General features: G+C 32.3%; 1 protein-coding gene across 2 annotated transcripts in view; it reads left to right on the top strand.

The window, feature by feature from the left end:
* Positions 1-7,259: 7,259 nt before the first annotated feature.
* The window catches only part of LOC143052145 (death domain-containing protein 1-like), a 51,057-nt gene continuing 33,026 nt past the window's right edge, over positions 7,260-25,290 (top strand). Inside the window, exon 1 of one of the 2 annotated variants that reach the window (XM_076225106.1) lies at positions 7,260-7,395. The gene's annotated coding sequence lies outside the window, so the exon portion shown is untranslated. Of the gene's footprint in view, positions 7,396-17,160; positions 17,272-25,290 lie in introns of those variants that run through there. The other variant, XM_076225107.1, reaches the window with a different exon arrangement.

Raw genomic sequence — 25,290 nt, 5'->3', positions numbered from 1 at the left:
GTCACTCCCGCTGATATATTTATCAGTGAATTATTAAACACCATTTCACCCGGTATATTTTTATATTTATATAAAAAAAAAAAAGGAGATGTGGTATGGTTGCCAATGAGACAACTCTCCACAACGGAACAAATGACACAGAATTTAACAACTATAGGTCACCGTACGGCCTTCAAAAATTAGCAAAGCCCATACCACGTAGTCAGCTATAAAAGACCCTTAAATGACAATGTAAAACAATTCAAACGAGAAAACTAAAGGCCTAATTTATGCACGAAATAATGAACGAAAACAAATATGTAACACATAAAAAAATGACAACCACTAAATTACAGGTTCATTTCTTGGCCTATATGTAAGTAAGTAAGTAATTATTTATTATTAGTGACATGTGTATCAGAACATACATTTATACAATTATATACATAGCAATTTGATATTTACACCCGGCCCATTGGACCTATATGTCACTTTAGCAATATAATATCATATCCGAAAACGTAAAAGTTTACAAAATAAAAATACAGAATTAGACGTAAAGTTTTTTTTTTTCTATGAATGAAAGCTGAATTTACAAATTTTGCAGTTTGAATTTGATAGTATTTCAATAAATGGATAAGTTTTTCGCTGTTGTCACTAAAATTGTCTAATGCGGCCATAGGTAGAAACCTTTGTCTAAGTTTGTCATAACATGGACAGTTTAACATAAAATGTTTTTCATCTTCGACCTCTTGCTTTTCACACAGTACACATATTCGGTCTGGTAGCGCTTCGTTACGGAACCTTCCGGTCTCAATGCGTATAGGAAGAATCCCACATCTTAATTGGGAAAGAGCCGATCGTTCTTGTTTAGACAGATTTGATGTAATATACTGTTCTAGTTCGTAATTTTCTTTGAAGGTCACAAATGTTCGTAGTTTCGGTGATAAACCAGATTTGTATTTCCATTCACTTTCAGTATAACATAACAGTTTTTCTTTGGCTTCTTGTATGTCCACTATTTGTTTTGTTTCATAGAGGTTACTTAAACCAAGTTTATTAAAGATGTCCATAACTTGTGTGCACCATAATCCATTATTCTTATACTCCCACTCGAAAACTTTTTTCGTGAGTCTCTCGTCGTCCATAAGAATGAGACGGTTCCATAGGCGTACCATATTTAACCAATGTCTTTGCGTTGGTGGTAACCAGCCAAGTTCACTGTTTAATGCTATTGTGGGTGCAAACCGATGTAAACCACAGAAATATCGTACTGCTCTGTTTTGTATCATATCAATGCCATGATAAGTATTGTAGCCCCAAACACCAGAGCAATAATCTAAAACAGGGCTGATACAGAAGTTAAACACAGTTTCAAAGGTTTTAAATCCAATTTCTTTGTATGAATGAACTTTTGAAATAGCAGCACCAAGTGCTCTACCACCGGCTTTGGCAAATGCATCCGCTGCAGCAGTATACTTAAGTTTCTCGCTAAAAATAACGCCCAGGTACTTGTATTGCTCAACTATTTGTAGTTGTTCATTTCCAATTTTGAATGTTGAACTGGTCCGTGGAATTCGACCTTTCCGGAAGTGCATAACACTTGATTTTGCACTATTTACGTTTAATCTCCATTTCTCACACCATTTATTAAGTACATCAAGAAAAACTTGCATATCGCGTTCGTTTTCAATCACTAAAGCAACATCATCGGCGTACAACAATATACTAATTTTTTCATTTTCTACCGGGATACCCATGTTCAAATTTTTTATCTCAACAGCTAAGTCATTTATAAAGATCGAAAAAAGCGTCGGCGAAAGGTTGTCTCCCTGTCGGACACCATTTACACAAGGGAACCAGTATATGTGTACTCAAAGTGCCCTTTCAAAATCATTACTAAGAGCAGTCTTTAAAGAGAGAAAAAAAAGTATATATTTTGAAATAATATTGAATTGAAAAAATCCTAGATTAGTGAATGTGATTGAATGATTAGTGTTTAATGCAATTTGAAGGATCTGTTTACCCTTCCAGAGCACCTGAGATCACCCCCAGGTTTTGGTAGGGTTAGTGTTGCTTAGTCTTTAGCTTTCTATTTTGTGTTTTTTGTGCTATTACTTGCCTGTTTGTATTTTTATTTTTTAGCTATGTCATTGCCAGTTTATTTTCGATTTATGAGTTCGACTGTCCCTCTGGTATTTTTAGCCTCTCTTTTTAAGCACTAGTGGCTATCTTGTGACGGTCGATTAGTATTGGTTTTATTTTCACACGTATATAATTAAGCATTTTCATATTTCCATTCAGCTTTATGTATCTTGAGTATAATAACTGCCACAGATATGTTTTTTTTTTTTCGATATTTAGCTATGTAGGTAAAACAAAATCATAAAATCCGAATTATTGCAAACTTTAGCTGTTTCACTTTCAATTTATTTATAGATATACACGTAATATAACCTTAAGAACTTACAATAAAATTAGAAAAGTCACGAAAGTCTCTTCACAAACTTTAGTTTTTCATTATTGATGTGAAGTTGATTCCTTTTATGATAATATTAATGGCAAGTGATGTTTAAATTGGTGCACTGAAGTAATTAAGTGCGATCTACCATAGATATGTAAAACTTGACACATTAACAATGGCGTTACATAACTATCAACAATGATGAATTTCACAATGAAACAGTTTTATTGTACCTAAAATCAATATTAATTCGTAGTTTGTTTGAAATAAATGAATCGCAATATAATTATTTACCGAGTTTAAACTATGTGTGTGAAAATAGAGTAAATGACGAACTGTCATTTTTGTGGAGGAAGGGGGAGAGAAAAGTAAAATAACAAACATAAAGAACTTCTATGGAAATTATAAAAAGAAAGTCCCTAATAAAATGTCAAAATCAAAAGCCCAAATACATCAAACAAAATGGATAACAAGTATCATGTTCGTTACTTGCTTAAAATTGTGGAACGAACCTGGTTTTATAGCTAGCAAAACCTCTCACTTGTATGACAGTCCCATCAAATTCCATTATATTGACAACGTTGTGTGTACAAAACAAACAGACATAAGAAAGAACTATCGACCTATACAGCATAAAAACTGATAATGATTGTCAATGAAAGCAAATACTATGTGTGAACTCTCAATTTCAATGTTTTAGTATTTATCTTACCTCCTATACATTTCTAGGAATGTGATTGGTTAAAAGAGCCCTCGTGGAGACCGTGTATATTTGATATTAGGTTAGTAGGGAGGCGGGGCTTATTTCATACACGGTTAGTAGTGGAGTTACGTCCCTTTATATTCCATATAAGGTAGTAGGGAGGCGGAGCTTATTTCATACACGGTTAGTAGTGGTGTTACGTCCCTTTATAAAAACAAAACGGTACTGAGAAAACATCGTAAACGTTTAAACAGACGAAGAAATTGATGATTAAGATTGAAATAAATTCATATAACACATTTAAACCTCATAAGTTGTTATTGTTGGTATCTGTTTTTGTAGGATCAATGGAAGTAGTTTCTTAATGTTAACAGTATTGAGGACTTGCTCATTTTGATAGGTCTAAATTTCACACGTTAAGATAGTCGGTAAGATAAATTCGTTACATAGTGTGCTTCGCTCTCACCCAATATGGAATTTACTGACCCCATATATACCGTACTAGGTCACTAGCACACTATGTAACTAATAGTGCTTGTCCGAAACTAGTCATTTGTTGTCTGAACTAATTGAAATACGGTTTTTGTTGTCTTTTGAATAATTTGATAGGCTATATTTTGCTGTCTCTGATAAATAGTTCATTTTTATACTACTGACTTTTGACTCCGCAGTAAATAATTTTACGACACGTCAAATCAAGATTCCAATCGTTTCAAATTGTGAAGATACTACTGGTTTTTGTATACACGACAAAATCACAGAACACTTCTTTTTATAACAAAAAATGCAGATTGTTAGGCTTAATTAACTTCTTTGAGTTTCTCTTACTTGACCGAGTTCCAGAATATCCTATACCAGACAGTATGTAGCCTGTCGAAAAACTAAATACCGAAGTCAAAAGTCGACTTTTTCAAACAGTATCACAGTATCAATGGTTCCGCAGTAAATACCATACCCAATACCAATACAGTTCATAAAGTATTTAACACAAAACATTTAACCAAGATAAGTAAAATTCGATCATTCAATTTAACCGAATATCTTTTGATCAAAGTAACTTCTACGGATCATTATTTATTACACATGATCAAAATATTAATCGCTTTATAGAAGAAAAGGTTGTAAATATTATTATTCACAAGAGATTAAGATAGTATTCTAAATGGAGATTGGCGTTGACTTTGGTATTTAATATGATAATGAGAAATTCTAAACACTTTTGATAAGATATATTTGGTGACTGATAAGTGAAGCAGGTGTGACTACGGTTGTCTCTCAACTATTTATACTACTATCTTAATATTCTGTTAAGATTTACTGAATCGTTCCGTTAAATTGAGAATGGAAATGGGGAATGTGTCAAAGAGACAACAACCCGCCCAAATAAAAAAACAACAGCAGAGGGTCACCAACAGGTCTTCAATGTAGCGAGAAATTCCCGCACCCTGAGGCGTCCTTCAGCTGGCCCCTAAACAAATATATACTAGTCCAGTGATAATGAACGCCATATATATGTCTGTTCGATATAAGATGAACTGTCGAGCCGAATCAATGTCTGCAAACAATTTGATAAAAGATGAACTGTCGAGCCGAATCAATGTCTGCAAACAATTTGATAAAAGATGAACTGTCGAGCTGTTACGTTTAACCTTAAAATAAAACTTTTAAAAAATACGATAGGCTGTCACGTCAGAGCATAGAAGATACACATGTCGTTCGATATTCGGTCAATGGTTGGTGTTTTCGATGTTGCAGCCTTTACACACAATTTTTTTAAAGAAAGAACACAAATTCATATTTGTTTTAGATCTTGTTTTTTAAGGGGTGTCTTGTTTTGGTTCAGATGCATAGTTGGTATCGTTGAACAACTTGATTACTTCGCCTTTCATAAGGCGAAAGCATAAATGAGCTGTGTTGTTCCTTTGTTTTAAGTTGTTGCTAATTTGAATAAAGGTTTAATGCCATGAAGTTACACACCATATCACTACTTTTCCTTTATTTATTAAAGAACAAATTAATTAAACTGATATTTGATAAGTGCATAAAAAAGAATTAACGAGGCTTGACATACTTTGTGAAGTTCGTTTAAATTTCCATTCATTGAATAGAACAAATGTGTGTAAATCCAAAAGCCACTAATATGTAACTTGTTTTACTATCAAACTACCGAAGAAGAAGTTGTAAAAATTTTGCCGTTGGTTTTCATCGGGAATACCATTCATATTATATATAAAATATTTGCTACTGGACGTTAATAAAGCAAAAATAAATGAAGGTATAAGCAAGACAATTCAATTTAGAATTAAGAAGTAAATCATTTCTTGAACATTTTTTGGGGGTTTATCAGGTGAGAGCCATTACCCCATGAATACCCCTAATATGTAGTGAACTGTGTAAGGTGTACCAGATCGGAACTTATTTTCAAAAAAATCCTGGTGTTAATGAGTTTAGCGCGTACCTATTCGAACATATCTGCAAGGAGTATATTCACGTTTAAAATTTTAAAAAAGTCCACACATAATGTGTTTTTGCTATAAAACCTTGTAAAACTGTCACTACATGAACAATTTATGAGTAGTCCTTATTTCCTTTTACTGAACATGCATGTACAACCTCCAAGTCTCAAAACAGTATAATTTTGTATGTAAAAAACACATTTTTTTGCAGATTGGATGTGACTGTACGTTCAAAGTCGCACAAACATAAACCAAAGAGACGACCTTAAAAAAGGATATGACAGACTCCTTCTTGTGCAAAAATCATCATTTAAGAGACGTGGATGGGGTCCTCCATTTCTATAATCTTTATTTTTTTGTCAACTGCTTTTCAGACATTGTTCTTTTCTGTATTCAATATAATTTTTCGGCATTCTTAATGTTTGCATATATTCTTTATATTTTAAAACCCATTTATTCTCGATTCTTTATTTTTTTGCCCAATTTTTCTATAATATTTATTTGTTTGCCTATTATTCTCTATGCAGTAAACCCCATCAACACCCTCATCTATATACAGAAGTTTATAAATTATCTACCCTGTAAACCCCACCAACACCCTCATCTATATACAGAAGTTTATAAATTATCTACCCTGTAAACCCCACCAACACCCTCATCTATATACAGAAGTTTATAAATTATCTACCCTGTAAACCCCAACAACACCCTCATCTATATACAGAAGTTTATAAATTATCTACCCTGTAAACCCCACCAACACCCTCATCTATATACAGAAGTTTATAAATTATCTACCCTGTAAACCCCACCAACACCCTCATCTACATACAGAAGTTTATAAATTATCTATCCTGTAAACCCCACCAACACCCTCATCTACATACAGAAGTTTATAAATTATCTACCCTGTAAACCCCACCAACACCCTCATCTATATACAGAAGTTTATAAATTATCTACCCTGTAAACCCCACCAACACCCTCATCTATATACAGAAGTTATAAATTATCTACAATGCATTGTTTAAGGTGGCACGGTAGTATTTCCTGGCCCATAAGGGATAATGATAGCCTTTTTAGAATTTTTACCACTTTCTAACACTGCAAAAAATTCTACATTCACAATTAACTAAAGTACTTTCATTTTACTATTCAGCAGGAATTTGAATATGTATCATGACCGTTTACTTTTTTTGCTATTTTTAAAAACCTAAGGTCACTAGTATTTTTAAGTCTTTTATGGTGCAGTGAATACAAAATTAAAAAAAGATTAAAAAAATTCATTTTCATCTGTATGTAAAATTAATTCATATTTTTCTACATCTGATTCATCCCTCAGTTTGGGAAAGTATGTTCAGTTGATACTGTATTTTTTGTCCAATTACACTGTTTAGATACATTAACCTAAGTATTCTGGAATGCAAATACTACCGTGCCACCTTTATGTATATTGCAGTTTATTTATTTTTAATAAAATCGTATGAATACATGCATTACAACATTACGTTCAATGAAAAATAATAAAAGGTAACAAAATTTGTTAAAGAATATTTATAAATAAACTTATCATTGCCACATATCTATTCGCACTAGAACGTTTAAATCAAACCTTTGATTGATTGTAAACTAAGTTGTATGAAAATACTTTCATTTTTCACTCGTGTCACGCCTCAATGCGTCAGTTATTGAAATCTGTGATCGTTTGTGGTATTTAATTCGTGTATTGCCTTCACTGTATATATCAATAGTTAAAAGTTTATTGTAACTGCTGCATGTAAACAGGATACAAGGTATGTCGAGTTTCATACTGTTATTTTATATGAATAATTTTTTTCTATAACAGGATTAAATTTATGCTTTTTTTTTTACTGTTTGGTATTTATTTCATAAATGGTATGTTGTTTACATTTATTAATTTCCATTTCATTTTTCAATTAGAAAATTAAGCATGGTTTATTGTTTTATATTCATGAAGCTAGTTTAAAAGGGATACATTTAAATCCAAAAAAAATGTCAATTTTTAATTAATTGACAGTCGAGTTCTATTGTTTTTGTTAAAACTGTACAACAATTTCGAGTTAAAAGTATACACCATTATCGCATTTACATTAGTTAGAGAGGTTAGAGGTGGGTGTTGTTTACATTTTTAGTATTTACTGATATTTTTCATCTTATTTCTTTTCTTTTCTATTTTTTAAGTTTTGTTGATGAAAAACAATAACAAATCACTTTGATTTTTTACTATAAAAAGTTGAAATATACTTTAAACCATTTGAATCAGAACCGTAAACTATTAATTCTTTTCTATGAATGACAGATATCAGACAATCTATCAATCCTGCATTTAGATAACGCACTTTCGATGGTGTATATATTTAGGAAGCCTCTATGAGACACGGATGAAAGCAAAGCCGATGGATAAGATCGAACTTTTTTTAAAGTTGTGTACTATGTCGTTTACGTTTGTATGATTTTCAAACTAGCCCCTAACTAGAATATAGAACTATAAAATAATAAAAATAAAAAAAGCAGGTAGTTAGAAGGGTCGATTATTTCTATGCTAAAAAAACTGAAAAAGGAAAAGAATCGTTGGGTAGTCGGCAGAGAAAGGAGAGAAGTAGTGGCTGGTCCAGGGAGATGTGTCAGAGGTTGGGAACTCCCGTTTTAACGATCAACGCATTTGAATGAGGACAATTGGTTGGAACCAATTCTTAATCCTGGGTTGGGAACACTCTCTTTAAAATTAACAGGATCCGGCCCTGGGTACGTTCAGTGCTGTCTCTCTTGCTTTGTTATCGACAATGAAAACCCCCCAAGGGTGACTGGGGAATAGAAATATGGTCACTTGGTCTTTTTCCGACCGGCATTAAAACGCTTGCCGAAGTGAGGCGTCCGTTTGGCTGTGCGGGATGTATCAAGTTCGCAGTCACGTCCGGTCAGATTGGGGACGTTAAATCCGATGCCTCGTGTAAGGAGAGTGTCACGCTCTTTGCACGTTAAGAACCCTTGCAACAACTCTTTGAGGGGTCCGTAGGTGGCCTGTTGCAAGGCTAAATTTCTGTCCCTATCCAATATGCCCTCATTTTCCAGTGGCAGTCCAAATTTCCCCGACCATCATCCCAGATGGCCTCTATTATTTCAAGACCTACCTATAGTATTTATTGTGAACTTATTCTCGTCCTGAATATGCATGAAATATTTGCCACTGGACGTTAAGCAAACAACAATCAATCAATCAATCGACAATGAAAAATTAAAACAGATGAATCATGTAAATCTAGGTTTCTGCGAGCCAAATGATTTTAAGACTGTTATGATATCCCTCTTTTTAGGCTCAATTTATTTATATCCAAACTTGAGACATTATCATATACATTATACCTACCAAATGAACATCTGTGTCTAAGAGACAAGTATAATGTTTATTCAAATACAAAAATGCAGTACAAGTGTTGGTACTTGAAGATACAATGTAATATTTGTACATATCTAACTCTTTTATGCAAAACAAGTAATTGGAAAATGTTATTATGGCTGTATCATATACATTTATACCTACTAAATGCACATCTGTGTCTAAGAAACCAACATAAATGGATTTGATAAACAAAAATGCAATACCCGTGTTGTTACGTGTAGATTATAGTTATAAATATCTTGCTCTTTTATGCAAATAAGTAATTAGAAAATGTAAGTTTCATAGACATAACGGGATTACATCACACTATAAACGGAGCAGACGATCAGGAAAAATAATTTGAATTTAAATTACGATTTGAAATAAATGTTTACTTCACGTTACTATCCCCGGCGCATTAATATTTCATTAAACCACTATATAATCTGTTTCCGTCTTAAATGGCAATGTAACATATTAGACCACGTGATCCGACATGTATAATGATGGTGATTAATGCATACTCATGAAATCAATCAAAAGATATTAGCTAATAATGTGTTATAAAATGTTTGATCTATGCATGTACCATGTCAAGGCTGTTATATGTGACTATACTCTACAATATGAATTTTGCTCATTCTTGAACTGAGACCAATAATTGATTAAATCGTCTAAACTACAAACCATTGTCATGAGACTCTGAGATGAGACTCCCCTGCCCCCTCCCAAAAAATTTACCCCAAATATTCAATTATTTAGAATTTCCTGGGAGGTGACACTTACGGACCACAATTTCGTAATCGGTAATAGAACACAACTTTTTATCCCTTGCAGCGAAAAAAATAAACCTATCACATAGCCAACGGGCAAAATATAAAATGACACTACATGAATAAAACCAGTGGAAAAAAATCAAACAACAAGGAGCAGCGAACATCTTTAGATGAAAATATCGAATTATCTTTTGCATTGAACCAAATTTTGCACAGACTACTTTAAATCAGATTTATAAAGTATTGTAAAATTTTAATATACTTTTAAAGGTAGATTTGTCTTGTAAAATTTTAATTTATTTTTATTGGTAGACAAGAAAAGTTGTCATATTGTGGTGAAGTACTTATAGGATTTTATTACAATTTGATATTCAATTTATTTCGGAATAAGGACTTTAAGAAATAGACTGTTACTTAGATAAAGTACTTCACATACCTACGTAAAATATACCCTCAGATACAACCCTAAAAGATTCTAGTCAATATATAATAATAAAACTGACAGAAATAAACCAAAAATATACATATAAAATGCAAATAACGTAGAATTTATTTACACAACACTATATATTATTTTATATTTTTTGCATTAAGTACTTATAAAAACATTAACGACCCCTTTGTTCTTTATTAACACTATAAATTTAAATACCTATAAACTATATATTTAAAGTGTCAATTCGCCGTGACAAGTGCATATTTTAGTTTTGTAGAATAACTGCTAGCTTTGTTTACCCTTTTCACCTGTGTAAGATTTCTTTCATCTTTTAATCAAACACCGATTTCCAACTTGTATAAATAAGATGGTCTTGGTGGGGTTTGCATGATAGAGAATAATAGGAACAAAGTGGTGAATGAATAAAGGGTAAAATAGAGAAAAGAGAACAACCGTTAGAAAAATAGAGAATGATAATGCATAGGGAATCGGCTAGCAGATATTTTTTGTTTATCAATGTTTTTGAAATCTTTTTTTTTATATATATAATTCCTATCTATGTGTATACATTATAAATATTTCAACGTTGCCATTTCTTTGTTTTCTAGCAATGTGCAGTTTACTTTCCGTATCCGTATACATGTACTGAAGATTTAGAATCCTCCATAAATGTCGAACGCAAATTACTTCAAAACAATCATTGCATGTTTAGTTGCAATGTCAGAAAGAACACTGATAAATAGAACTTTTATCTGCTAACCGAGTCCCTTTGGAATAATGGCAGGGGCGGATCCAGACATTTTAAAAAGGGGGGTTCCCAACCCAGAGTAAAAAGGGGGGTTCCAGCTATATGCTCCCATTCAAATGCATTGGTCGGCCAAAAAAAAGGGGGTTCCAACCCCTGCCCCCCCCCCCCCCCTGGATCCGCCAATGAATGGGGTCTTAAAATATAAAGAATATATGATAATGGGCAACATTTATGAAGAGAAAAGAAATGAGGAATCCCCCATCATGACCCTCATATCAGATATCACAAACAGTTTGTTTCCTCTTTGATCTGTATTTACATGTTGAAATTTATGTCTTTTATCTTCTTTATGTCAATTCAACGGTGAACTAGATTGATCTTTAATGGCGTTAAAGTAACACACAAACGGCCTATATGTGGATAGTTAAGCTCTGAGAATGACCCTGCTGTTCCCGCCTGACGATTTGTCAACGGTGAATGAAGGCCTGGATAAGAATAAGAATTTTATCAGTCTAAAATCAAAACAATAGGATTGTTACTAAAATACAAAACAAAAACAAACAGACAGACAGACAGACAGACAGACAGGCATATTAATTACAAAACGATAGACATTAAACACTACAAACATGTAGCATTGAAAGAAAAAAATATAGATTATTAATATTGATTATAATATTATTTTCGACAGCATGCCTCCTCTTTAAAATTGTCAATTCAAATATTATGCTTATAAATAACATTATAAGTTGAGCCACCAATTACACAGTTCATGTATTGACATTATAATTGTTTCTCTCATTATACATTTCACTTATATAGTTAACAATGATAAGTAAAATATCACATTTTTCGCAGGAAAATATAAAATCAAATCTGTTTTCTTCACTTATTGAATTAAAACTGGGGACAATACTAGAAATTTCATTAAACATTTTGATCCTAGTTTTATTAATTTCTGAACATGTTATGATAAAATGGAATTCATCTTCAACCTCTTTATGGCATAAAGGACATATTTTATTTTATAAAGCTGTTTTGTTGTATCTACCGCATTCATCAGCCAGCATACTATTACTTATTCTTATTTTAGCATATTTTTATCTAAATTCAATAAATAGGTACTTTTCTAATTCATACTTTACTTTAAATTTTCTGTAGGTTCTTAGTTTAAGGATATGAGCAGTAGACACAACACAATGGGCCAACTTAACAAATAATTAAATAGTAGTGAATACTCATTGGCGAAAATAATGAGAATGAGAATATTTTGATGATAATAGACATAAAAAAATAATTTGATACGCAAGACGTATTGACGAAAATAATGAGAATGAGAATATTTTGATGATAATAGACATAAAAAAATAATTTGATACGCAAGACGTATTGACGAAAATAATGAGAATGAGAATATTTTGGTGATAATAAACATAAAAAAATAATTTGATATGCAAGACGTATTGACGAAAATAATGAGAATGAGAATATTTTGATGACAATAGACTTCAAAGAAATAATTTGATACGCAAGACGTATTGACGAAAATAATGAGAAAGAGAATATTTTGATGATAATAGACATCAAAGAAATAATTTGATACGCAAGACGTGTGTTTCGTCTATATATACGACTCATCAGTAATACTCAGATCAAAATAATTATAAAGTCAAATAAGTACAAATGTATAAAGTTGAAGAGCATTGAGGACTCAAAATTCCCCCAAAAAGTTGTGCAATATACGGCTAGATAATCTATAACTGGGATAAGAACATCCTTAATATTTCGAATAATTCAGACTTTTGCAAACAGTTATTTTTTTTTTAAATAACCCTATAATTGATATTCATGTCAACACCGAAGGTCTGACTACTGGGCTGGTGATACCCTCGGGGACGAAACGTCCATCAGTAGTGGGATCGAGTTTATTTAAAACATTAGAAAATGTTAAGGCCTACAGAATTAAAGAAAAGAAGTGTATTGTTAATAGTTATCAAAGGTACCAGGATTATAATTTAGTACGCCAGACGTGCGTTTCGTCTACATAAGACTCATCAATGACGCTCAGTGAAGAGCATTGAGGATCCAAATTTCAAAAATTGTGCCACATACGGCTAAGGTAATCTATGCCTGGGATAAGAAAATGATACAACTCTAAAAGTTATCTCTTTTAGAGTTGTATCATATTCACATTTTAAAACTGTATGCCTAAAAAGTTATGATGCCAAACCGTATACACGAGATGCCGATATCTAATTACACCATGAATTTCGTGGAGATTTTTATACGGCTTGTAATATCTAATATTCTGGATGATGTTTTCCATACTCCGTCTGTTATAAAAATAAGAAGATGATGCATGATTTCCAATGAGACAGCTCTCCACAAGAGATCAAATGACAACTACGTTGTATAGGTCACAGTATACGGCTTTGAACAATGAGTAAACCCCATACGGCATAGTTAGTTATAAAAGGATTCGAAATGTAAATTGTACTATTTTAAGTATCTGATTTTCTTTAATCTTGTTATTAAATGTAGATACGCCGAATTCCATACTGTTTTTTTGTTTTTTTTGGCAATTAAATTGTAACATGCAGATGTTATCAAATAATATAAAAGCTACCATGACATAGGGTTATTTTCAGATTTTCTATTACTGCTCTCAGAGAAGTTAAACGTGTCACAGTTGCCTATGTCGTGGCATAGTTTTAAATAGACCAATATAAATAAGATTTATTTTTCAAGCGTAAAAGTGACAAGCAGAGAATCTATATTGGAAAGTCACCTGGGAGTTTTATCTGCTGTTTGTCTTTCAGATATATGCAGATTTTATATTAGTATGCGAACTGATGTGCTATAAATATGGATAATGTATGTAGATCATACAGGGTACTTAATGTCTTTTTTCTCGCTTGGATAACATTGACATATTTATTTATTCCGATATGTTTTCAATTGAATACTGATCACTTTCTATGTAATTACAACATAAACCGTCCTGTACATTTTGATTTGTTTTTACATATATGTAGGGTACGTGTATGTCTAGACTTTTATGTTTAATTGATATTTTAATTCCGAAGAGCATTATTTTCAGTTAAGGGACAAAATAAGCTAAAAACTTTGATAGGTTATGGAACTCCGGGCCTGTTCGAGATTTTATTGAAATGGCAGGAAAAGGTTTACTTGGGTTTTTACCTTATATTTGGCATTGGTAAGAAAATACATGAATATGGTGTTACAAAATATCGAAATTAGTTTGAATTAAGGAATTTTCCTCGTTAATAGCTCTGTTTTATCCAAGTCTTGGTTTAGTTTTTCGTCCTTGTTTGTTGGTTTCAACATTCAGTTTCTAACAGTGAGTTACAACTTGTAACTTGCTTCATACAGGTGCGTCGCAAAGTGGTAAATATATTCTGTATGTGACATTTAGCGGAAGTCATTTAACCATGTCTTTTTGTCAAACAATTCAATCAACACCTTTATTAATTATTCCTTTCAAGTTGTTGTCGATAGCTATAAAATGCAATCAGCTGATTATTGATTTCTGTCCAAATCTTAATGAGGTCAAGGTGAATTCCGAGTATTGTCTCGTAAACTCGAAAAAAGTAAATAAACAAGATGAGGGAAAATAAATCGTGATATATATTTCTTTCGCCAAATTCTTTCGCAAATGACTAATTTTTATCGCCACAATTATTATTTTTTCGCAAATTGCGAAAATGGCGACCGCCAGCGGAAACCCTGGTTACAAGCTTCTAAACTGTTCTAAATTCAAAATGTTTTGGACAACACCGTTTTTATATTGCAACAGGCAATGTACGGATCCCACGTTGTTGTTGCAAGGGTTCTAAAGGGTACGTTATTCGTCAAACTCCCCGGCAGTACCAGCTACGATCTGCATACTACTCTACACTTTGATGAAATAAAAGAAAATAGTTCCGGAACGGAAACGATCACTGTACGGAGTTTGATAAATTGTAGTATTCTCATTCAAGTCTGCACGTAACTGCGTATTTATACATCCAGGGACACTGCTGACCAATTAGTACACGGGTTTCTGTCGTACACTGTACACGGAAATAATTCCCTTTACATATAATTATATCCTTATACTATATATACAAGTTGGCCGTGTTTACAGTGCGAAATCAAACTTTAACCCTTTTTTGAATACAGTTATCATTTAATTTATTGCGAAGTTGAAAGATCTTTTACCTCATGTTTCAAACTTTCCTTTTAAATCTTTTCAAAATCAATTCATACCGTTTACAGTACATAAATAAAATATCAATATCTAAAGTATTCAAGTTATATGATATATACTTCTATTATTACAGTGCAAAATTTAAATATCGGTTAATGGCTAAATTGACACATGTATTACATAGATTGAATAATATTTTGTTTTCAAGACGCAAAATGCTTCGTGTGTTTTAAATAAAAATCAATTTATATAATAATAAATCATGAATTGTGTGAGGAAAAAAAATGTGATGTCAATGTTGCGAGTGAGATTTAATAATGCAGTGTAATAAAACTCGGGGACCCAATTAATATTATCCAATTCAAAGGAATTGATCGTCTAGAGAAAGGGTGGTTCCAACTCCCCGGACTCCCACCCGCCATCCCCTGGATCCGCCACTGCCTCCTATGACTTTGAGATAAAAAAAAAAAAAAAAAAATACAATCGCTGTTCCTTTGCTGGTTGTGTTTTTGGCTGTGCAAACTCTGCTGGTGTATTGTGGATGGATGCCCGGTATCCTTTCTTTTCTATCAATGTTGTAAAAATTTAGTAGCATTTATTTTTCAATAATTTTGTTTAGCCTATACAGATTTTTTGGTTTTCAGTTGGTGTTTTAATGTGAAAATACTTTCTACTCTACGATATTCTGATTAAATTTCAACTCTTGATTCATAGTTTTACCAAATTAATTTCATTGCCTTTCTTTTCGATCAAAGAATTGTTCAGCCTAAGTAAGATAAAATTGAGAATGGAGATGGAGAATGTGTCAAAGAGACAACAACCCGATCAATGGGCAGAACACAGCCTACAGTCAACAATGGGTCTTCCACACAGCGCGAAAATGCACCCAGAGTGAGGCTTTAGCTGGCCCCTTAATAAAATGTTCTCTAGTTCAGTGAAAATGGACGTTACACTAAACTCCCAAACATATAAATGAACTAAAATTAAAAAAATAACGCACAAGACTAACAAACCCCAAGGGCTCCTAAATTGGGAGAGGTGCAAATATGCGGCGGGGTAAAACATGTTTTGTGAGATCACAAACCTGCCCTATAACTCGAGCCAATGTAGAACAATTAAACACACAGCAATATATAAAATTAGATCGACCATTGGAAGATTTATTCGTGGAAAGTTCTATGTTAACCATTAGACTGGTTCACTGGTTATTTGTTTGGCTTTGACAGATGTACCATATATCGAATATCCGTATGTTGCAAAGGAGAGATTCTGCCTTATTTAAAAACATAGGACTGGTTACCTGTCCTTTATCTGTTTGGCTCTGACAGTTATAAGGTGTCTCAGATACCCGTATGTTGCATGGGAGAGAACCAGTCTACATTGAACATGTAGTTCAATTTTAAGTCGGTTAATTATTGATAAAACGAGACTTAGTAAATATTAATTTGCATAAACAAGCAAACTCAATTCGACATATTGTATGCATTGAATTAAACTTTTATTGCCATTTATACAGTGAAGTTGTAAGGTTCTTTTAATTTCAACAAGTAGAAATACAGTAACACACAATTAAAGTGAACAATACCAATGTAGTACTTATACGATCTTCGCTTTTATAATGGGTTCGGCAGGGGTTGCATTTTATAAATAATAAATCTCTTTTCACATAAATATGTAACATAATTATTTTTTTTTCCAAAATTGTCCTCTTGTTTCTTCTATCCTCTCCTATTTTCCCGCTTTATTTTGTCTCTTCCTCTCCTATTTTCCCGCTTTATTTTGTATCTTCAAATTCAATTGTTGACAATTTGGACTATTTCTATTGTATTTTGTTTATCTCCTGTCGTGAACCTCTTTGGGGTTGCTATTGACAAGACAAGATGCCATGATTCAATTTTCATGATTTCATTTTTATTGATAAAATAAATTTACATAGCCACATACAGTATTAGATTAATCAAACAAATCTGTTATGTTGTTATGTGTTTATTCTGATGACGACTCTGACCAATTTAAAGGTGTAAACAATAGGAATTATATATCATATAACTTTCATTTTTCACACTAAAGGATTCTGGGTACCGCACTGTTTATACACGGTAAGTGCAACATTGCAAGATAAACATAAAATTTAAAATATTATTAAAAATTAATGTGATTTTAGCGTTGACTGTGAATTTTTGTTCTTGTATATATCGAGTTTCGTAAAAATGTTTAATGATATGTAAGTGTTGTGTAATGTTATTTTTTCTAATTCTATATGCATTAGCTCAGTGAAAACAATAGCAAGACAAACAAAGCTTTAATGGTAACGTGAAATTTATTTGTTAATACGATGAGTTTCATTAAAGGTGTATAAGGGTTAAAAAAGGGGGGTTATTCATTATCGATATTTTTTTAATTGAAATATATACAAAAGTGGACTTCTATAAAGTTGGATACCACCACCTTTGTAAAAAATGGGTGTATGGTTTTTATAAGGAGAAGGAGACATCTACCTCCCTTTTTAAAGAAAGTAACATGAACGAGTTCAACGAACTGGCCTCTCCTCAAACGGTAAGACAGACACTTTTCTTATTTATTTCTTCACCAAAAGAGTTGACTGGTATAAATACCGTATTCTAAGGGGTCCGCTTGACCGTTAGATTTTTAAAAGTACAAAGCTTCGTTGTTTCCCATGCAGTGGCAAACCAAATCCCCCCCCCCCCCCCTGTCGATCACTGTCATCCCAGTTGTCCCCCATTAAAGGACCCGTGTGTTGTATGACAGGTATATTGTCCTTGTTCTAGCTGAACATGCATGAAATAACTGTCACTGGGCATAAATAAGACAACAATCAATCAATAAATTATGAAATGTATGCAATCATTGAAAAACATAGAGCTACAACTGGTTTAACTTTGCCATTGAAAGTGTACCCTTTAAAGTTCGACTTGGGCATTTTTTTCCCGTCCGTTCTACTAAAGATATATCTGTAATAAGCTATAACAGGTGTTGTCTATGTTCAATTGAGTTCCATCACGGAGAAAAGTAACTCGTTTATTTTACTTTAAAAACGAATGTAAAAGGAACCATCAAGATAATGATATTACAATGGTATTTTTCATCGCGTCCTACGAATTAATGTTGCGTTGCATTTATGGATTAAAATTGGATTCAAGATATGTTTCGTTTCGTATGCCGAACAGTGTAATGCACGTTACGAGTTATTGTACCTTTTCAACAAGAACATGGTCAACACGAAGGGTGTCATTAATGATAAAGGTACCGGTTATTTAGGAATATTTGGTGTTGTTCAATCTGGTTGTCTTTGTCTTTTGTTTGTCTATTTTGGTTATTTGTCTGTTACCTTAATATGGTTATTGCTTTGTTTGCGTTTAAATTACTTAAATGACCTTATGATATCTGTTTCCAAAATATTTTCCAAACACTTTTTATAATGATTTTTTTACAAGCTTGTATGCCTAATAAATGTCATGAATATGACAGTTGGGTTTTAGTTATGGAACGCCATAGCTGTCTTGTGTGTCTTTATTTTATTATAATAGAAAACAAACATCGTAATAGGAAACCACCATCGTATAATAGAAAACCACCTTCGTATAATAGAACACCACCATCGTATAATAGAAAAGCACCTTCGTATAATAGAAAACCACCATCGTATAATAGAAAACCACCTTCGTATAATAGAAAACCACCATCGTATAATAGAAAAGCACCTTCATATAAAAGAAAAGAACCTTCGTATAATAGAAAAGCACCTTCGTATAATAGAAAACCACCATCGTATAATAGAACAGCACCTTCGTATGATAAAAAATACACATAAGACAGTTATTGCGTTCCATATGTAGTCCTTCCGTTGCTTGATACAGTCGATAGTTTGATTTTGACTAGTTTAATTGACTCCCTCTTTTTGCTAATTTACCTTCAAGTTGGTGTTCGGTATTTTCGTTCATACTTTTATGCTAAACATTAAGATTATCAAGTCAAAATATACTTATTATAATAAAAATCATTTACTTATATCTAATTCATGTATTAAATCACTCTTAAGCCATGCGTAATAATCTATGGGTCACTTTATATGGGTAGAGATCAAATTTAAAAGGATAAGTCCATTAAATCAAAACAAATAATCACACCACATATATTTGCCTATGGATTTTACTATAATACGATGACGTTAAACGTTGTCCGCGGAGTTAATAGGTTATTACCCCTGATATTTGATTTTTCTCATATATTTCTGACCATTATTTATGTATTTACTTATTTTAAAATGTATATAAACTTGTAAAAGAGTCTGTCCAGTAATATTTTTTTCACAAGAGACTATCAATAAGGTAAGACTTAACACCAGAATATTACTTTCGGTCAAAGCTGTTTTTTCTTCGCTTAGATCCCACTTGGACGATGGGAAGTTTTTGTTAGTTTCAGTAAATGCAAAAGAGATTCTTTTTAAAAAAAATCTTTGTAAAATTAAAATTGAAAAACAAGCATTTTTCATTTTGTTGAGCCTTAGTCATATGTACAATGTACGTCCTAAATCGTTATCCGGATACAAATATTTTCATACTTTTTGATAACAGTATAAAAAAAAATCAAAATATTGTGTTTAATATAGCGGGACGAGCAAACTAGGGAATAATTAAGGGTATGGGAAAAGAACAAGTGACTTCTATTTAAAATCCAATTTATTACATACTTCTCTCGTTAAATTTAATATATTGTTATTTATTCATGGGTTTTATGGATAAATGAAATTATATCTAATTAATAAATATTTGATTGATTTTCGAAAATATTTTATTTTTGTGGTGAAATATTCAGTGTTCAAATCTGATTAATATGAATGTTTCATGCCCTGTTTCATATTATATATTACTGTTTCATAATTGCAATATTGATGTCCCATAAGCTTTCAATTTAGTAATAAAAGGAAATATTTTGAGTCTAGTGAACTGTTCATTCCAACAGAACAGGATATGCCATTAATAATTCAGGTGATTTTGTTGTATAAATTGTAGATTTGATAGTTTATAAATGTCGCTCAATGAAATATGACGGTTGAATACTAATATCTTTGAATTGATGATTTTAACAGTGTATGAGTGTGTTTATTCCTAAAAAAAACTAAGGATTTTCTTATCTCAGGCATAGATTACCGTAGCCGTATTTGGCACAACTTTTTGGAATTTTGGATCCTCAATGCTCTTCAACTTTGTACTAGTTTGGGTTTATAAATATTTTTGATTTGAGCGTCACTGATGAGTCTTATGTAGACGAAACGCGCGTCTGGCGTACTAAATTATAATCCTGGTACATGTACTTTTGATAACTATTGAGACGAAATTTTCCGCAAGCAGAAAGAAAACAAAATGACACAATTCAATACAAGCGCATATAAAAATCAAAATTATATGAACCGTGTATTTAATTCCATTATTGATCTCAAAGCCACAGGAGGCACCACGAGTGGTCTAGGCAGCCAAACTTCTGCATTTCAAGCATGTCAACACTTAGGTTGTGAATTCGATCCCGCACGTCTCAGGAGCTTTCAATTTCAATCTTAATTCACCATGATTGACAGTTTTCCTGTCGAAGATCTATGGTTCTCTCCGGGCACTCTGGTTTCCTCCATTATTCAAAACTGATCTGTTTTAGTGGATTGTTTTAGATGTTAAGTCATATTTGTGCATTGGAAAAGTCAGCTGTGAGGCCGTTATATCAACATATTATGAATTATAGACTGGCTGTACAATAATTCAAATGCAATACTGAACAAACTCCTCAATGAATAAGGCTTTTCGTGTTAGAAGGGGGATTAACATTATTATTACGACAAAAAATGTGTTCGTCCCTTGTAAAGGACGAATTTTGAATGATTTTGATACATGCGCACACTGGCAGATGTACCTTACTGGAGGTCTTAGTATTTAGCTGCAGACACTGCATGTGTTTAATTTTACATGACTTTAGAGATTGTCAGATAGCACTCAAAGTATACCTGCAGCAAATAAACTTACACAGAAATCAAATTTTGTTAGAAAAATAATCCCATTAGCATCCAAGTATTTTAACTGCTGTAATTGATTAATGGTTTTGTACATAATTGTTTTGATTTGAAGTTCTTCAATGATTGCTCAATACTTCCACAAACCGTTAAAAGCCGTAATGCCTTATCGACACTTTGGAATTAATTTTAAAAATTGATGTTTGTAAAACTGCTAAATGGTTTTATCCAAACCGGAACATTAAATCAATATTTCAAATGACAATTAAAACACAGATAGCGACATTCAAACTTCAAAGTCCCATTCGGAAAATGATCCGTGAAACCATTAACTTTATTAACCTGGTATCTTTCATTTAACATACAATAACAAAGTGATGTTGTCACGAAGGCAATTAAATACCATTTAACAATGTAACAGTTTAGCATGAAAACGATGTAGTCGTGGGTTGCTTATTTAATATGACACGTACTTTTATTCCAAATCATTATGTTGCATTATGGGTATGAGAAAGCTTACTTTTCTTAGATTGAGATGACAATGACATTTACTATACAATGTGGTCTACCAGAACGGAACTTTGTGTCTAGTATGCTCTTGTTCATGTCAGTATAACAATAAGGAGATGTATAGTATGATTGGCAATAGATAAAACTATCCACCGATTTCAAATGAAGTAGTCATTACATTTGCATTCAGGCATCGCAGATCAAATTTATTGGTTCATAGTGTGTTAATTTACGTTTTTTTTTATTGAGTTAAGCCTTCCAATTGATATTTTATCGTGTGGTTTTCTATGTTGTGATGTAATGCTATTGTTTCAGAAAAAGGGAGAAGGTTTGGTATCATTAAACGTTAAATCCCGCAGCAAATGTTTGCACCTGTCCCAAGTCAGGAATCTGATGTACAGTAGTTGTAGTTTGTTTATGTAATTCATACAGTACGTGTTTCTCGTTTCTCGTATATTATATAGATTAGAACGTTGGTTTTCCCGTTTGAATTGTTTTACACTAGTAATTTTGGGACCCTTTATAGCTTTTTGTTTGGTGTGAGCCCAGACTCTGTGTTGAAGGCCGTACATTGAACTATAATGGTTTACTTTTATAAATTGTTATTTGGATGGAGAGTTGTCTCACTGCCACTCACACCACATCTTCCTAAATCTATTGATATGACTGTTTGAATATGTATTTTTATTGTATGTCACGAAATTTTTGGGCAAAATGAGTGATGTGCGCACGTCAAAATTAGGAGTTGTCTTCTATATAACCTTGTTAAATTTGTCATCAAAATTTAACGCCATTGTTTATTGGGGCTGTACCAATTCGCGCTTTCTTTACCATGTATTGTCCGCCATGCATGTCTTATTTCGAAGAAGTCCGGTTAAACTGTTTTAGTTATATCATGGAAGGAAAAAATTAACAGAAATTCAAGCCTTAATGGGATGCTAAAATGTAAACAATAGAGAATAATGGACACAAAATAAAGAATAGAGGATAATAGGGTGCTTAAATATTAGGAATAGAGAACAAAGGGTAAAAAAGATGGATAGAGAACAATGCATTTAAAAATTAAAGTAATTAAAAACGATTGATCCCATCCATACTCTCGTATGAGGTCTATCTTTCTTCCAGCTTACCCTTACTGTGTGATCAGTATTAAAGTTCACAGATAACTTTTAATTTAATTTGTTCGAATGAAGAGTATCAAATACTTTTCAATATTAAATGAAAATTTCTCGTTTGATCTTTACTCAAGTTATATTAAAAGGATACAGATAAGGGGCTGAACAATCATAATTATCTTTTGAAATAGTGCGTCATTGTATAATATTAATGTCTCAAACTGGGCTGGAAAACTTTCACTGTTTTGAATTGCCTATGATGTATTTAAGTGTCTGCAGAAGAGAAGCAAAGAAATTCTATTTTTGAATATAATTTGAAATGCTTTTAAACCCTACTGACATTTTAAATCTCTTTATTAGATCTATGAGGCCCCTCATGGGGGGGTCCTAGTAATCACATAATCACCATTTTTTTGCCAATATAATCACATAATCATTAAATATTTGCTTATCTTAATAGTAATCAAATAATCATAAACTAAAAATACAGTCCTAGGTAATCAAATAATCATGAAATATTTGGCTTAATAATCAAATAATCATTAAAAAAACGGCCAAGTAATCACATAATCAAAAACCCCATGAGGGCCCTCATCTATAAAATGAACATTTTTAATAGATTTTAATATTTTATTATGTACAAGTTGGTCTGTCGTGTATAGCGACCATGTAGTACTTGAAAGCATTTCAACAGTATTGTAAATTTTGATTTTCGATTGTAATACTGTCTATAGATTTAGCAAATGGCTACTTGAAATGACATTAAACGTTGAAAAATAGATCACAAAAAGCGATGTGTTTTTCTTTTGTTGTTGTTGTTATTGTTGTTTTTGGTATCTGTATATATCCGTTCATTTTAGAAACTAACAAGGAAAAGGGGGTAAAAGGAAAGCGTTAAGAAAATAATAAATACCAGAACAAATATTGTTTTACACTGAAACTGGAATTACACAGATATTTCCATTTTAATTTTGTGTAGAGTACAAAATCCGAGCCCTCTCCCCCACATCATAAAAAAGAGGATAAAAGATAGATTTCATATAAATCCGTAGAATTTATAATTGAAATTTTAAACATTTTAAATATATCTTCCGCGAGTATCGAATTGCTGTATAATCAAAATAAGTAGAATTCACTTTTACATTTCATATCGACGATTAAATCTCAATTATACAAATGTACTGCGTTTACATTTATATTAAATGAAATCAATTGAAGGTACGGAAAGGGCTAACTGAGAGATGATCGCTTCGGGGATACGAATCGATAAAACAATTAATTAGTGTTCTTTGCGAACCGTTGGAACTTTGATTCTACACAAATCATTATTATGTAAAGTTGAACGATACGAAACATATATAGACCTTTTATGAAAATTCCTTAACATGAACTGGTTAATTTTCTTAGAAACAGTACTGTCGGGTACACTTTTGAAAAAGAGCACCTACATACTACAAAGGAGTAGGTCCGGTAAGGACCGATTTTGGCCTCAAATTTCAGTTTTATCTGACGAATGATTTTGACCACTTTTTAAACACTTAAGTGTCTATTTCATATGATTCTATTAGTTTATGTGAAAGATTTTAACTTTATTAGTCATTAAAAACGATCCGATTAAAGCTCAAATAGGAAAAATCTACCAAATATGCGAAAAAATGTCACTTTTCAGATGGTTTTTGTCAAAAACGAAAGTGGCCGCATCCGTGTTCATCCTCAATCTTTATATATGTTATGTATTATCATTAAATACAACTTCCATTTCAATATTTTGGATGAACTCGAATGCGGCCACTTTCATTTTACACGGAAATCGTCTAAAATTTAAGTAAAATGCTGGAATTGTTAAGATTTCAGTAATTTAGCATGACTTAATGGTGCTAGTACCCAATATATGTGCATTGTATTGTCAAAAACAGCCCATATTTATGTAGCAGCACCATTCTACTATCCAATAAATAACTAAAAGTTTACATTTTAACAATTTTGTAAAACTGCTATATTTTGGGGCCAAAAAGGGGTCTTACTGGACCTACTCCTTTTATCCTCCCTTAGGCAGAATAGTGGAGAATTTCTGTTTTTGCTCCATTCTACTTCTTTTTCTCATTATTATGTAGAAGTGATCAGAAGAATCTTTCTGTATGTTGCGGAATTTCAACACAAACTTTCCAACCCCTGCTTCATTGAATAACCCAAATTTACCCAAACAGATGTTCAAATTACCAAGGAGGGGACCTATTGTACTGCTGAATAACAAACCAGTAAGCTGTTAAGGTTATTCATGCTTTTTATAAGTCTATTTATATATTATGGGTTGTTTTGATGATGATTACTGTTATTGTCACAGTTTTTACCCTCTTTCTGAATTCATGGTATTCCCTTTGCACGCAAAGGAACTTAGCAAGGCATATTGTGTTCAAATACATGTAGCTGTCATATTCTAACATCTTCAAGTTACGTTTAAACATGCTATCAAG

The sequence above is a fragment of the Mytilus galloprovincialis genome, chromosome 11, assembly GCF_965363235.1.
Source record: "Mytilus galloprovincialis chromosome 11, xbMytGall1.hap1.1, whole genome shotgun sequence".
NCBI classification, from domain to species: Eukaryota; Metazoa; Mollusca; class Bivalvia; order Mytilida; family Mytilidae; genus Mytilus; species Mytilus galloprovincialis.
Note: the sequence above shows the minus strand (reverse complement) of the source record. Positions and strands in the feature narration are given on the sequence as shown.